A 13,754-nucleotide genomic window follows, 5' to 3' on the forward strand; every position below is an offset into this window, starting at 1 on the left:
GAACAGAGACTAAATGGTTTATCAAGGGTGAAGGCACTGTCACAGTATCCACCTGAAGTCAGGATTAATATGGCACTTGGCAGTCAGGAAGCTGACAAGTATAACTTTCCCCTTCTAAAGTGATACATTCCTGGCTGCAGAAAAAAATCCAGTGAGTTCTTGAAAACACCTGCTCATCTCAGTATTAGTTTTTTTTTTTATTATTATTTTTTTTCCTTACTGGGGATTTTATTTTATTTTATTTTTTAAGAAAAGCAGGATTATTTCTCTGATGAGAACTACTTTTTGCCTACAGGTCAGATGAACAGCACAACACACAGCTCTGAACAGTATCTGAGGCAACTTCAGTGAAGCATGATTGGCAGGAAGTAAGCAACTAAAATATTAGGGGGAAAAAATCACATTTTTAAGTAACATGACCTGAAATTTCCTTTTTAAACCATGGGAAAAGTAATTGCTATGGAATGGCCTTTTGTCCTATTGACCCTCAGCAAGCAAAAAGTTACTTTAAAAATTGCATTATGATAGCAAGTGCTGTAATCTTTACATAGACTGAAGTCAGAGAGGAATGGCAAGCACACTGCAGCAATACTAAAACATTTGGTCTGTCTACAATATCACATGTTTCTGCTTGAAGATATAGATAACATTCACAAAAAAAGCTCAGACAGGGGAAAAAAAAGTTGACTGAAGCAGTGTCAGGAAGTTCAGTTTATTTTCCCCATATGTCTACCAAGAGTAGAATAGAGTTAGTGTTCTAGTATTTTATTAGTTAATTTGCTACTACAAGATATCAAATACGGGCTCTTAAACTTCCTTTTTCTGCTTTTAATTATTAGATCAAATTAAACTGTAAGATTAAAGAATGATTAAATTCATGCCTCTACACACGGTTTTATTATATGTGAAAAAACTAATGCTTGTCAGACCTGCAGTTGGGGTTGTGTAAAGACAGATGTCCCAAAGCTAGAACCAGCAGGTTGTTCATATTATGTTCTAAATGCCCAACTGAGTGCTTAACTGTGAGCATGGGGAATGCTTTGAAAAAGTGGATGCTTTCAGGCTGGAAGTAGAGCACTCAACACCTTGTAGGTGTGGACCACGACACAAGTGTACACTGGTGGGGGTGATGAACCAGGCTATGCAGCAGCTGCAATGAGGAGGTATGAGATCTCCCTATGCTCTGCTCTTGTAAGTGTTGGAGAGGACCCTGCTCATGAGATATCTGTTATTTTTCTGTTATTTTGTTAGTTGCAGTGAACTGAGATGGAGCATATCTCACCCAGCTTTACATAACTGCAGTGTGGACTTTACACAAACTAACCAGATAAGAACCTCTTTACACATAATGGAAATGGGCACTTTTAAGACATAACATCAACTTTCTTCAAAGATGAATGTTGGGATCAGACAAGTTGCATGTTGGACTCTGTTCATGACATCCACATATAATCAAATGCAACCTGTTAAGGTTCGCCCTATACTCCCTTTCATAACCTGAAGTGAGGAGAGTGTCCTGGGCAGAGTGTGCTGCATTTTTTGTGCATTGGATAACACAATGTGAATGTGCCTGTACATATATGGCAGGTTTATGCACCCAAAATGTGAGGGTTTTAAAAAAAAAGTGAATGAAGAGGCCATAACTAAGAGTAATGGGATGATATTAAGTGAGGCAAGTGGTAGAGTGAGTGTCAGGAAATGCTCCTGGGCATTGCAGTGGTTTAGACTGTGGAAGATGCTCTCAGGGGATTAGACACTAGATAATGTACACTTAACTATATCTAAAAGGTATAACACTGCATTCACTGGTGCCCAGACTAGATGATATCAGAGGTTTTGTTCCCCTTTATTCTAGGTACTAGGCCCTAAATCATTGTTTAAATCCTATATGACAACCCTTCTCTGGGGTAAATTATCTGAAGTTCTCAAGGGTAAAAAGATGCTGTCACAAGTAGGAGAAAGTGCTGCAAAGCCTAGAGGCAATACTAAGAAACAACTGAGATTTTAGTAAGAGATAAATTCAGTTTAGCTTGAGGTAAGAAGTAATCCCACTTCTCTGTAGTTTCATGAAAATTACACCCTAGAAAAACTCCCCTAAAGGTTATCCAGTTGCAAATACTGTGTTAACAAAACAAAACAAAACAAAAACAAAAATCACTCTCTGAGGGCATACACCCAGCTTTTCTCACCTGGTTCTAAACATAAAGAAAACAGGAAAGACAACAATTCCGGTTAATATATCATTGATTAAATACCTATTTAAAATATGTTATTTTAAAATGTTCTTTGAAGAATATCTGCTTACAACAGCTGCTGAAAGCAAATTTCTGTACATATTTCCATCACTACTAATTATTCCAATCCTTAGAAAGACTGATTAGATTTTTACATCTTGATTTCATGGCAGGTCTTGCTCTTACACTGAGGAGAAATTTTATCCTCATCCTTAATTTTCAAAAACTTGTCTTTGATTCTGAAAAGTGCACTGAATCTAGGTTTAGGAATTCACATCTTCAGCACTTAACCAGGCAAGTGGAGGAGAAAGGGCAGCGCTCCTTGGAAACAAATAGCAAAAGGCATAATGTTTAGATAAAGAGAGGTGACTCTCTAAACAGTTAGAATGATTTTTCCTAAAATACTAATATTGTATTTTTTAACTTTGTTTCTGAGAAGTTCTGAAGGACAGATCTGCCTGTTTTCATTGCCGTTTAGTTTTTATTTTCATAGTCCTGTCTAGAAATAACAAAATGAGACAAAACCATCAATCGATTCATTACCATTCCATACTAAGAGGAATTTCAAAGCTTCTGAAGTCCTTTGAGAAAATCACATAAGGTTTCCAGACAAATTATGTATTTTTGGAACATTCAGGGATTTCAAAGATATTCCCCAAATATGTATAATATGTGCTGAGCAGCACTGAGATGAGGATATGTGAGGATAACTATAGGCACAAGTTCTTCAGCTCTTCATATTCCCCTTTAGAAACAACAGTAATGTTGTTATTGTTGCTGTCGTCAATAGCAGCAGAGCCGAGTCTTAACCTGAATGACTAGAAAAAAATTTTCATTAGTCATTGTGAGTCTTGACTGGACAGCATAATCTTTTACCATCATATGAACAGTAATTCAGGATGTACTGGAATGTACTTGGCACAAACACGGAAGAGTGGATAAGAGAGAGGTAATTTTTGTTTGAAAGAAACTTTTCCAGCTCTACACTTGGCTTTTCCACCATCCACATCTGCAGATTTTAGCATTGCATTTTACCTAAAAGAGCTGAGGCTCAGAATTACTTGGCCTCAGTGCCACACAGAGAACAGGAGAGATTTCCCCAGTGGCAGTACTAGGAAGCAAAGATCCCAAAATCTTCCAGTTCCACCATGCATAAACTAAGCCAGAAGAGAAGTCAGAGCAAGTAACCTCCTGCCCTTAGCAGAGTAGCTGCTTCCTCATTAGCCCAAACATGCTCCATTCCTCTTCTTCAAGTGTAAACTTGCACTTGCATCCTCCTCACAGCTTCTTACCTCCTGTTCACATTTATTATTGATATCACCTATCAATAATGCTTTCCACTGCTTTGAGAGGTTGGCCTATCTGCCATCTCCTGACTTTCAAGTGATCTTTCTTTCACCTCATTATATTTTTAATGATATATACTTTTTTTTTTTTTTTTTCCTTTTTCTTTTCTCACCAGTCCCCTGTCTTATGAAGGAAGGGAGAGAAAGGTGGTGGTTAAGAAGGAGGAAAATGGTGATGCTTTAAGCTGCTGCTTCCACACTGTCCCTTGACCTGCTATCCTGCTTACCAGCATCTGTTCTTACAGCGGGGCAGAAAATTAACTTGTTTGATATCTTACTCAAGTGTGGACATTTTTGTTCAACCACTATACGAAAGAGGAAAACCATTTCCCATGGTTTTGCTGGAAATAACTTTATTTGATCTTTAAAAAATAGCCCACTTCATCAGTTCTCCCAGCTTTATCATTTGTTATATTCATCCCCACCTGTCTCCTCCAATTTTTTGTAGTACTTCTTCTCCAGATCAGCTCATGTCTTTTCCTTTTGTATTGGCTAAAGTAGCATCTTGTTACTCAGAAAACATAGCATCATTAGTATAGTTCTACCTGTGAACTGGATTACAGTATCTAACCAGAGACAGCCTGAGTGCTGAACAGATGCAGAATTACTAAATTATTCTAGTATTTGATTTGACAATTTTGTATAATTGAGGAACCTGAACACAAAGCATTTGCCAATGATATCAGTATAATTCAAGTATACACATTTTCAGTCCATGGAGGAAGTTTTTTTCCCCTTTACCTTTTTAACAACTTGGTCCTGACTCCAGTCTAATACAGGATTCTGTCTCTTGTTGCTATTTCCTCTGTCTGCTTGCTCTGTGAGTCTGTTTGGGTCACAAGGCACATGTGTTATATTTCCAGAAACCCAATCAACCAATTATGTCATTTCCCATTGTTACAGTTATTTAATTGGATAACAACAAGAAGAGAAGAAGAGCAAGAGCCAAGCAATGTTTTACTTTCATGGTGAGTAGATTGGTTCTGATGCACTGCTGCTCCCTATCTCTGCCTGCTCAGGGGCTTACATTTCAAGTGTGACTGTCAAACCTTTTAAGCTTTGCCACAGAATGTAGAAGTGCTTTGGTCACATGCAGTTGCTGGTCCTTCATGCTTTACAATCCGTGTTGTGATTACATTTGTAAATATAAACTTCAGAGCATGCATGGAAGGGATGTAGGGTGATTTTATGTGTGTGCAAGAGTTAATTATAAGAGGCAGAAGTCAGAAGAAACAGGAGAGTATTGTGAAAACATCATAAGTATCTGAACAGAGAAGACAGCAAGTCAAGAGCTCTTAAGCTGTCTGAAAAATATGCACATATAGTACAGTTAAGTAGACATCCTCCAGACTGGAGACCGTGCTCAGACTCTGCTGCCTGGGTATCAGCAGTATGTCCATCTTCCCACTGTGCATCAAGGACTAGTTTGACCTGCAACCAGAGATGCACAGGTACAGCTGAGCTGTCTGTGAGATGCATCTTGTTGACAGTCCCTCTAGCACAGTTTGTACCTGAATCTGAGAAGGAAACTGGTGAGTGCACACAATTTTATGCCCATTATAGTGCAAAAGGGTAACCTTGGGTACTGCCTATATCCTGGTCTGCCACTGGAAGTATTTCTGGGGCTTAGACAGGGCCACTTTTGCTGCAGCAGAGCTGTGGTTTGTGTCTAAATGAAGGGACAAGTCATTTACAGTCTGGTCTTATGTATCACCATTCCATGGTTTCAGGACATGAAATAATCCCGAACTCTTACTTGCATGAGTAAGGCACGGCATGAGTGTGACTCTATTTGGTGCCTCGGGGTGCATTATAGAATTTATAGATATGGGAACACAAATACAAGGATTTTTGTCTTATCAGATTGATGTCCTCTATGCTCATACCTTTGGAAGAGCTGTGATAATGGAGATAATCCCCATCCCTCAAAGCAGCTTTCTAAGCTGTGATTATTTTGGCAGCACAGCTCAAGTTTTATCACTCACAGAAATGCAGAGGAGGAAAGGGCAAAATATTTCTTCTTTTTGTTCATATTTAACCCAAATCAGCCCAAACCATTGAAAATAAGAAACATCTTCCTCTACACAGCCCTCCCCTGATGTCTAGAAAATGCCTCTAAAATATTTTAATCACTTCTAAATACTCCCAAAATGCTCACAAACCAGAGGATTTCAAAAAAAGCATGGTCCTGTTCTCTGCACAGGCAATGATCTGTAGCTGTAAACAGGTAACAGATTATCAGTACATCATGGGAACCTCATACCCAAAATCAAAGAATTTGAAAAGTTTACTGGAAAATAAATTTATCTGTATCCTTCACTTAGATAAATCCTAGTAAGTGAAGTGTGTCCTTCTGTATTGAGTCACCTTGCTAACTCAGTTGTGTATGTGATCAAAAACTTGCTATTTTCTCTGAATTTTCTACTTGCTACTTTAAATCTTTCCTGTCTCTGTTTACTGGCTTTTGATAAATACTCTCTGCCCTGATAATGTGTGGGATAATGTGAGGGTCTGAGTCCAGGCTGCATGTTTACTTAGGTACACATGACAGGTTTTCCTAACTCTAGCCTTAAGCTCTACTCCTCTCATCATTGTAGTAAATGTTTGTAGCACCTTCAATTCTGCCTACTGTGTGAATGCCACTGAAGTACACAGGACATTGCTGAAGTATCAATGGGGTACACAGAGGTTAAAGTTAAGGATTAAAGTGACAAATTTAGGTATTATAACACAAAAGCCTGTTAGAGGAATTACAGCACTTATGTCAACACCAATGTGCAGTGACGTCAGTTTCTAAAACGAGTATTCACAGAAGTCAGTGATCTAGGCAAGGATGTGTCTTAACTTATACTCTTTTCTCTTGTAGGTGCCAAACTGTGGAGTGCAGAAGTCCTTGAGAAACCCTGCCACTGCAAGTCAAACCACATACTGTTCTGGGACAGAACACAATGCTTGCCTCTCTTTGGGAGGTATTCCACTTTATACAAAAACTTTAGCTCTGGCATGGTGAATACCTATGAATTCTTGTCCTGGTACCTGGAGCGTGTAGCCAAGAGCTGCATCCCAGACCTTGCATTTTTTTTCCAGGGCTTATTAAAAAAATGGTGTTATACACAGAAGCCATTTCCAGGCACATGAAGGACAAGGTGATTGTGAACACAGTCTGGATAAATCATGGGTAATAAATGAGGATAAATCATGCTTGACCAGCCTGATTGCTTTCCACAATGAAATGGCAGGCTCAGGGGGCATGGGGAGTTAAATCATTTACATTAACTTTAGGAAATCTTTTAACAAAGTTCTTTTAGTATTTTTGCAGCCATAATGAGAATATATGTAGTGGATGGGTACACTACATGATGGGTATTAAATTAACTGGATTGTCAGACTCAAACATAATGGTCACCAGCTCAAAGTTTACCTGGAAGCAATTATGACTGGTGTTCTTTGCTGATTGGTAATGGGGTTGTTAATCTGTCATCTTCAAATGACCTGGGTAATATGAACACACCCTTGCTGAGTTAGCAGGTGATTCTAAATTGGGGAATACTTTGATACAACAGACCAGCTTTCTCTGGAGAAGTTTTGTTTGGGAAGGTCTAGTTTGAATTCTTGAGATGGTAATGGAGCTAGAGATAAGCACCAATATAGCCAAACAGGGATCCATCAGGCCAGAGGGATGGACTAACAGGAACCGCATAGGATTCAAACAAAACAAAAACAGCAACAAAAAAGAAAATTATTGTAGTTGGGATGGCATAACCCCATATAACTGTACAGGCCAGGGTCTCTCAGTCTGGGGAGCAGCTCAGCCCAAAATATTCTGGGACTCCTTGTGGAAAACCATCTGAGCCACATGTTGGGCTGCTTTAGTAGTAGCATAGCTGTAGGGACATAATTATTCCCCTCTATTTGGCAACTATGAAATTACATCTGCAGAATTGTCTCCAGTTTTGGGTCTGCCAGTACAGGAGAGATAGATGAACTGGAGAAGTCCAGCAGAGGCCCACGAAAGTGGTTGTGATGCTGGATACCATGATGACCAAAGGCTGGCTTAGTGAACCCTGTTTCTTTAGCCTGGGGAAGAGAAGGCCTAGTTGATGTCTTCAGCTACCTGAATGGTAGCTATAGAGAAGACAAAGAAAGACTTTCCTCAAGCATGCACAAGGAACAACAGGTAATAGTCACAGCTGCCATGAGAAAAAAAAAATAAATCAGTTAGATACAAGGCAAAATTCTTCACCAAAACAAAAACAAAACCAAATTCACACGTTACCCCCAAAGGCTGCATCTCCATCCTTGAAGACTGTCACAGATCCACTGGACAAGGCCCTGAGGTACCTTCAAAGACATCTCTGCTTTGACACAGGGGTTGACTAATTAACTTCCAGAGACCCCTTCCACTCAAAATTAGTCCATGACTTCATTTAAAGTCATGTGACTTTATTTATTTATTTACATTTTATTTATTTGAAGTCATGTGACTTTAGGAATTAAAAGTCATTTTAATTAAAAGTTGCTTTAGGACTTTTTTTTTTTTTTTTTTTTTTTTTGGCAGAGTTGCACAGCCACCAGGTGAAGGGTCCCAATACTTTTGCTCATCTACAACGAGGCAGCAGACTGAGAGGTCCCAATAAAATGATGGAGACTCATCCAGTCACATAACATGGTCCCCCTGTCCCCCTGGGACAGACAGTGGGGGGGGGGGGGATCTTGCTGTTCTCGGAGACATGTGAAGGAAAGTGCACAAGGGCCAGTGATATTGCTTCTGTGGAACGGATCTTCATCTCTGCTTTCCCTTCATGTCTGCCCTTAAAGTGTTAACCACAGGAGTGAAAAAGAGCATTGATATTTAAACATGAGGAGGAGAGAAAGGAGTTCATTGCAAGCCTGTTGTCCTCTGTGAATGCTCTTTCCAACTGCTGTTAGTGGCCTCCCTTCCATTTCTTTGCTCTTCTGTCATGCTGTTTCAAGGCAATAACCTGCAGTTCTACGCATATAAATACAGAAAAGAGTCAGCTAGAAGAAACCTCATTTTATGAGGACTCTGGTTTCAGGAAAACTATGAGTATCCCTAATGCTTTTTAGGAAGCATAAGCTGAGAAAAGGCCTATTTTCTGGAACCCAGATAGGCATAGCATAAGTAACATGCCAGTTTGCTCAGCCCTTCCAAGTCTTCATGGGAGACTTCAGGCTCCTGAGAAAGTTTCATAAATAAAATCTCCCCTGGAGTTTAAGGCCAGTATAGCAAAATTCTTCTTTTTCAGACCTGAAACATCTTGTCACTTCTCCTACCGTAGTGTTACTGTATTTACATATTCAGATAGCTTTGTTTCTCTTTATTATTCTGCAGTGATGGCAAAGAATATGTAGTTGGCTGAATCACTGTGTTACTGAGTTACTGTGGCTTGAGATAAACAGCAAGCAAATAACAGAAACAAGAATCACTGTCATATTGTAAGACTGAGATGTGTGGGCACTTCATAAGAAAAGGTTTAATTGGTATTTTCACCCCTCTATCCTGTTGGCTTTTATTTTCTATGAGCTTTTCTTTCCATTGTCTACCTTTTTTTTTTTCTTTTTTTTTTTTTTTTCTCTCCATCACTATATCTTATCATTCTACTACTCTGCTTGCCACATGAATTATTAATACTGTTTTTATACTAAATGTCCCTGCCTCACACATAATTTGACCTTACTTACTGAACAAGTAGCTGTGTTAACACCTCAGGACATATTACCCACACTGTCTATGAAACATATTTCTTGCTCGTGTTTGACTTAACTGAAATTCAAAACACTTTGAACACATACCTTTTTTTTTCTTTCTTCTTTTTTTCTTCTTATTTATTTATTTATTTTTTGATTAGCTCTTTTTCGTTAAGGAATAGAAAAGGAAAAATAAAACACTAACATTTCTCAGAGATAATTGCATTTTTGGTTGCCAGTGATTGGCCCTGTATTTTTCTATTCTCATCTATCCTTGAACACACTGACAGAGTGAAGAAATTAAAACTTGCCTTCTACTACATATAACAACTGGCTTGATCATCAAGAAATATTCAGTGCAGTACTCAAATGTAGTTTAGGAAGGAGCTGTATTTTGTATTCACTTCAGGATAACTGGTAAAATGTCTCAGTTTATCATATCGGCTCTCTATTCAGCAAAATGTGTTCTTATACCTCTCCAACCCGATAAAATTTTAATCCTGTACTGTGCTCAGCAGGAACAATTTTAAACACTGTCTGTCTCTAGCATAATGGCCACCATCTTTCCCATAGGCAGTTTAGTTTCATTTCTATGGAAAACTTGAAAGGTAATTCCAAAAGTCTTTTCTGAAAAGATATGCCTGTACTGATGGTCTCATTCACTTCCAGTGAGAATAATATGAGATGGCATATTTAGAAAGCAAATGTTTGCTAACAATAATCCATTACCAAAGAAATAGTTAACAAGCAACATAACATATTAATCAAGATAATTATTAGTAATATAGTTGTTCTGATGAATAACAAAATATCATTCTGCTTTCTGAGTTTGATATACTCTTGCTTCAATTGTATTCCATGACAAAGAATTTCATAGTCCAATTAGGTATGCATTTCCTTTTTAAGTAGTATTATTTCCTTCAGTTCAACACTTCTACCTGTTCCTGAACTATTAGTTGCATCTCCCTTGTCTCCTTCCAAAATAAACAATTCCAGTCTTTTACAGTTTTTATCATTTGAGATATTCCTTCCTTATTGCATTCATTTCCTTGGATCCCCCCAGAATTATTTCTTGTGAAAGCGAGCAGTGGTGCAGATAGGATGTCCATCACTCCAGGTGAGTTTACAGCCACTAGCACATATTTCTGCTTTGTCTTTCAACCATTTTTGATTTAAGAGTGTGCACATAGCTCACATTCAATAACTTCCATTCACTGTGGTTTCAGAAGAGAAATAGTAGATAGACTACAACTCAATCCTCTCTGAATGTATGTTTAGAGATCCTTCTCCTTGAAATCTGTCCTGTCATGGTTAGGGGAACTCTGTCAATCTGAATTGTCATCAGCAAATTTTTTTTTTCTTTTCTGCTAGAGGAACATATTTTTAACAGCATGTGCTTTGTTAACTTAACTCATTCAGTCCCATTGAAACAGGGCCTTCACCACCTGTTACCCAGAGAATATACTCCTGTGTATGCTCTTATGGATGCTGTATGAGCACAAAAGACATAAAGAGGTGAATCGTCATATTATCTATTTGTCTTACCTTTTGCCAATGATAAAACATATTGTAATTATAAGTAACAAAGTAGTAACATCCTTCCAGTCATATCTTTGAGTGAAAAATCTAGTCTTCCCTGTGAAAGCAATATCAGTGGTAAGTACCTGTTATTATTTATACTTACTAGATTACCCTAATTATAAATATTGGGTAATTATCATTAGGACTAATTGTTAAAATTCTGTCTCATTCATAACCATTCAGAATGTCATTTATGTGGTACTGAAAAAAAAAAAACACAAAAAACAAACAAAAAGAAACACAAAAACAAAACAAAACAAAAAAACAACCCACAAACTTTTCTTATTATCCTTTTGAAAAATCTGCTAGTTAGGATTTAATTGTACCCTTACCAATTTTGAGGTTTTGACTGGTAATCAAAGTTTGTTTAGACTCTGTTATCTGGCTCTGACACTTGCTTTACATTGCTTTCACATGAGTGTTGCATACTGCAGTCTTATCAGAATACATTCATTGCAGGAAATATAATAGACTTTCTCCTAATAGACACCTTGAGTGTATAAATTACTTTTGAATGCCTCAAAACTTAGCAAATTAAATCTTCCATTTCTGCCTTTACATATGCAAAATCAGAAGGAAAGAGCTAGTACAAGACAAATGATTACCATCACAAATTTTACAGTAGATGCTTTTAAAAAAATAAAGTCAATTAGTTTAAATGTCAATGCCAACTCATTGTCAGGTTATGTTCATAAGATTTTTATTTTAATTTTTCCCCTTCAAAATGTCAGTCATCAAATAAAATTGATGTAAAATATTAAATTATGTATCTGCATCTTCATTACAAGATAAATCTCTAGAGAGGAGTGCATTAACGCTGCTTTTTCAAATAAACATGCATTTCAGAGTATTTTTATCCTCTTATATTGGCATTTCCTGTGTATAGGTGGACACTGTATGTCTGTCAAAGTTGGAAACAGTTTGGGCATAAATATTTTCATGGCTGCATTAGCAGTATCTGTTGGAGAGGAGACAAATGTCTTTATTTTCATTTTCTTCCTTTCTTTCTCTTAAGAGAAGGAGAAAAGAACAATGTACAAAATAGCTGGACAGCCTGAAAAAGAGCAGTACATTAATTTCATCACCATATCTATTTGTTTTCACAAGGAAAAACATGTCTCACCACAAGACCAAATCCCTTTCATCCACAATTCATTGACAGAGGTAGAGGTAGAGCTCTGGCATGAAGGGCTGGATTTGGGATATAAGGGATGCTACTATTATCTGGACTAGTAATGGTACTGTTTTTACTGCTGCTATTACATTTCATTTACATTGAGTATCACTTATTTGAGTGCCCCTGGATATAGAATTCCTTGATGACCTGTGATTAATGAACATGAGATGGAAAAGATCTACACTATACTGCTCCTCTTGGCTCTTCTTACCTTAATTACATGTTTTTGTTGGTGCTTGCTTCTTACCAAATTACTAAATTTTTGTTTTTCCTATACATTCATGTCACAATTAATAAACTTTGGTGTTACCATTCCTAGACTTAACAGAGTTTTCATAGTAAATTAATATATTTCTGTGCTACTAAATTTAATTAATTTAGAGTCCAAATTCTGCTGTGAACTTTAATGAGCTTAGTGGGCAGGACTCTACAAGGGAAATTGACAAGGCATAGCATGGAGCCCTATGTTTTCCTGACTCTGGCAAGTCACTTCTCCATCTCTCACCCAACATCTGCCTGTCTTGCATAGTCAGCTAGCAAATTTGTCTCCTGTGATGGCCAGTGCCAGCAGTACAGTTCTGTAGCAGGTGACTACTGGAAGACTGAACTGTAGTTTAGAACTGTGCTAAATCTTTGCTATAAAAACAGGCAGGTTAGCAATGATAGATGAAGGACTATGTGGGGAAGGCAGCAATGACAGATGTTCTCTCTCTTAGCAGTTTGCCTCCCCAGTCTGAACAACGGTAAAAATCCCAGGATGCTTAAAGATGCAGTTGCTCTTTCTGGGTACTGCCTTCAAAATAGGTATAAACCTAGCAGGTCCCTTCTCCCACACACTTTGCATTCACATTGTTATCTTAAACTTAGATGGCGCTTCCTCTCAAAATTAAAAAAGAACATATCTAGTCTATGAACCACCTTCATTTCACCTTTTTTTCCTCCACTGAAGTAATGGTTACTGCTACTGCTGTTGTTGTTTTTGTTTGTTTGTATGTTTTTAAGTTATGGAGTTTCTGTGTGTGCATCTGTATTCCAGACAGATAGAGAAGCTGAGGAAGGCAGGAGATTTTAGTCTGTGTATGTAAATGCTCTAAATACCTCAGCATAGTGTCAAGCTGCTGAACAATGCATTATTTAAGGTGTTATTTGATAGCGATCACTGTCAGTTACCCAAATTCAATATAAACCCTTTTTTTTTTTCTTTTATTTTCTTTTCTTTTTAGCACCTCTGGCATATAAGACACATTAGGAGTGAAATATTAGCAAGAATCTTGTGCCAGAAAAGCTCAGCTCAAGCAAGTATGCTAGGTAATCCAGTTTTAGTTCCGCAAGTTTCTTATGGTAGTAGCTCAGTCAGAAACATACAATCCAATAGTCTGCTTCATATTAACAAGGAATTTTAGAATTCCCCTTTAATCTTAAAAAATAATAATAATAATAATTTGCCTGGTTTAACTGACAAGTGGCAAATCGGTCAGTAAGCAGTGGACAAAGATGGTTATGATTTGTAAATACCTACTGAAATATGCTTTTATGATGGCACGCATCTTTCACTGTAACATCAGCTAAGTGGAGATTGGCTATATTCAGGAAAGAAAAAAGAAACAACAGTACTGCTACAAAACAGCTGAACGTCTTTGAGCGGAATAGTGGCATATATAGAAAAATAGAATAATTTTCTTCTGTCTTGACTGGGAAAACTAAAGA

The 13,754-nt window shown here is 37.6% G+C and overlaps 1 long non-coding RNA gene across 1 annotated transcript; it reads left to right on the forward strand.

Annotated features, from left to right (window-relative positions):
• Window positions 1-201: 201 nt before the first annotated feature.
• Window positions 202-6,781, forward strand: LOC137851857 (uncharacterized). The gene is made up of 3 exons (XR_011093543.1): window positions 202-368; window positions 4,484-4,548; window positions 6,447-6,781. It is a non-coding gene; the product is annotated as an uncharacterized lncRNA (long non-coding RNA).
• Window positions 6,782-13,754: the final 6,973 nt, after the last annotated feature.

This window comes from Anas acuta, chromosome 2 (genome assembly GCF_963932015.1).
Source record: "Anas acuta chromosome 2, bAnaAcu1.1, whole genome shotgun sequence".
NCBI classification, from domain to species: domain Eukaryota; kingdom Metazoa; phylum Chordata; class Aves; order Anseriformes; family Anatidae; genus Anas; species Anas acuta.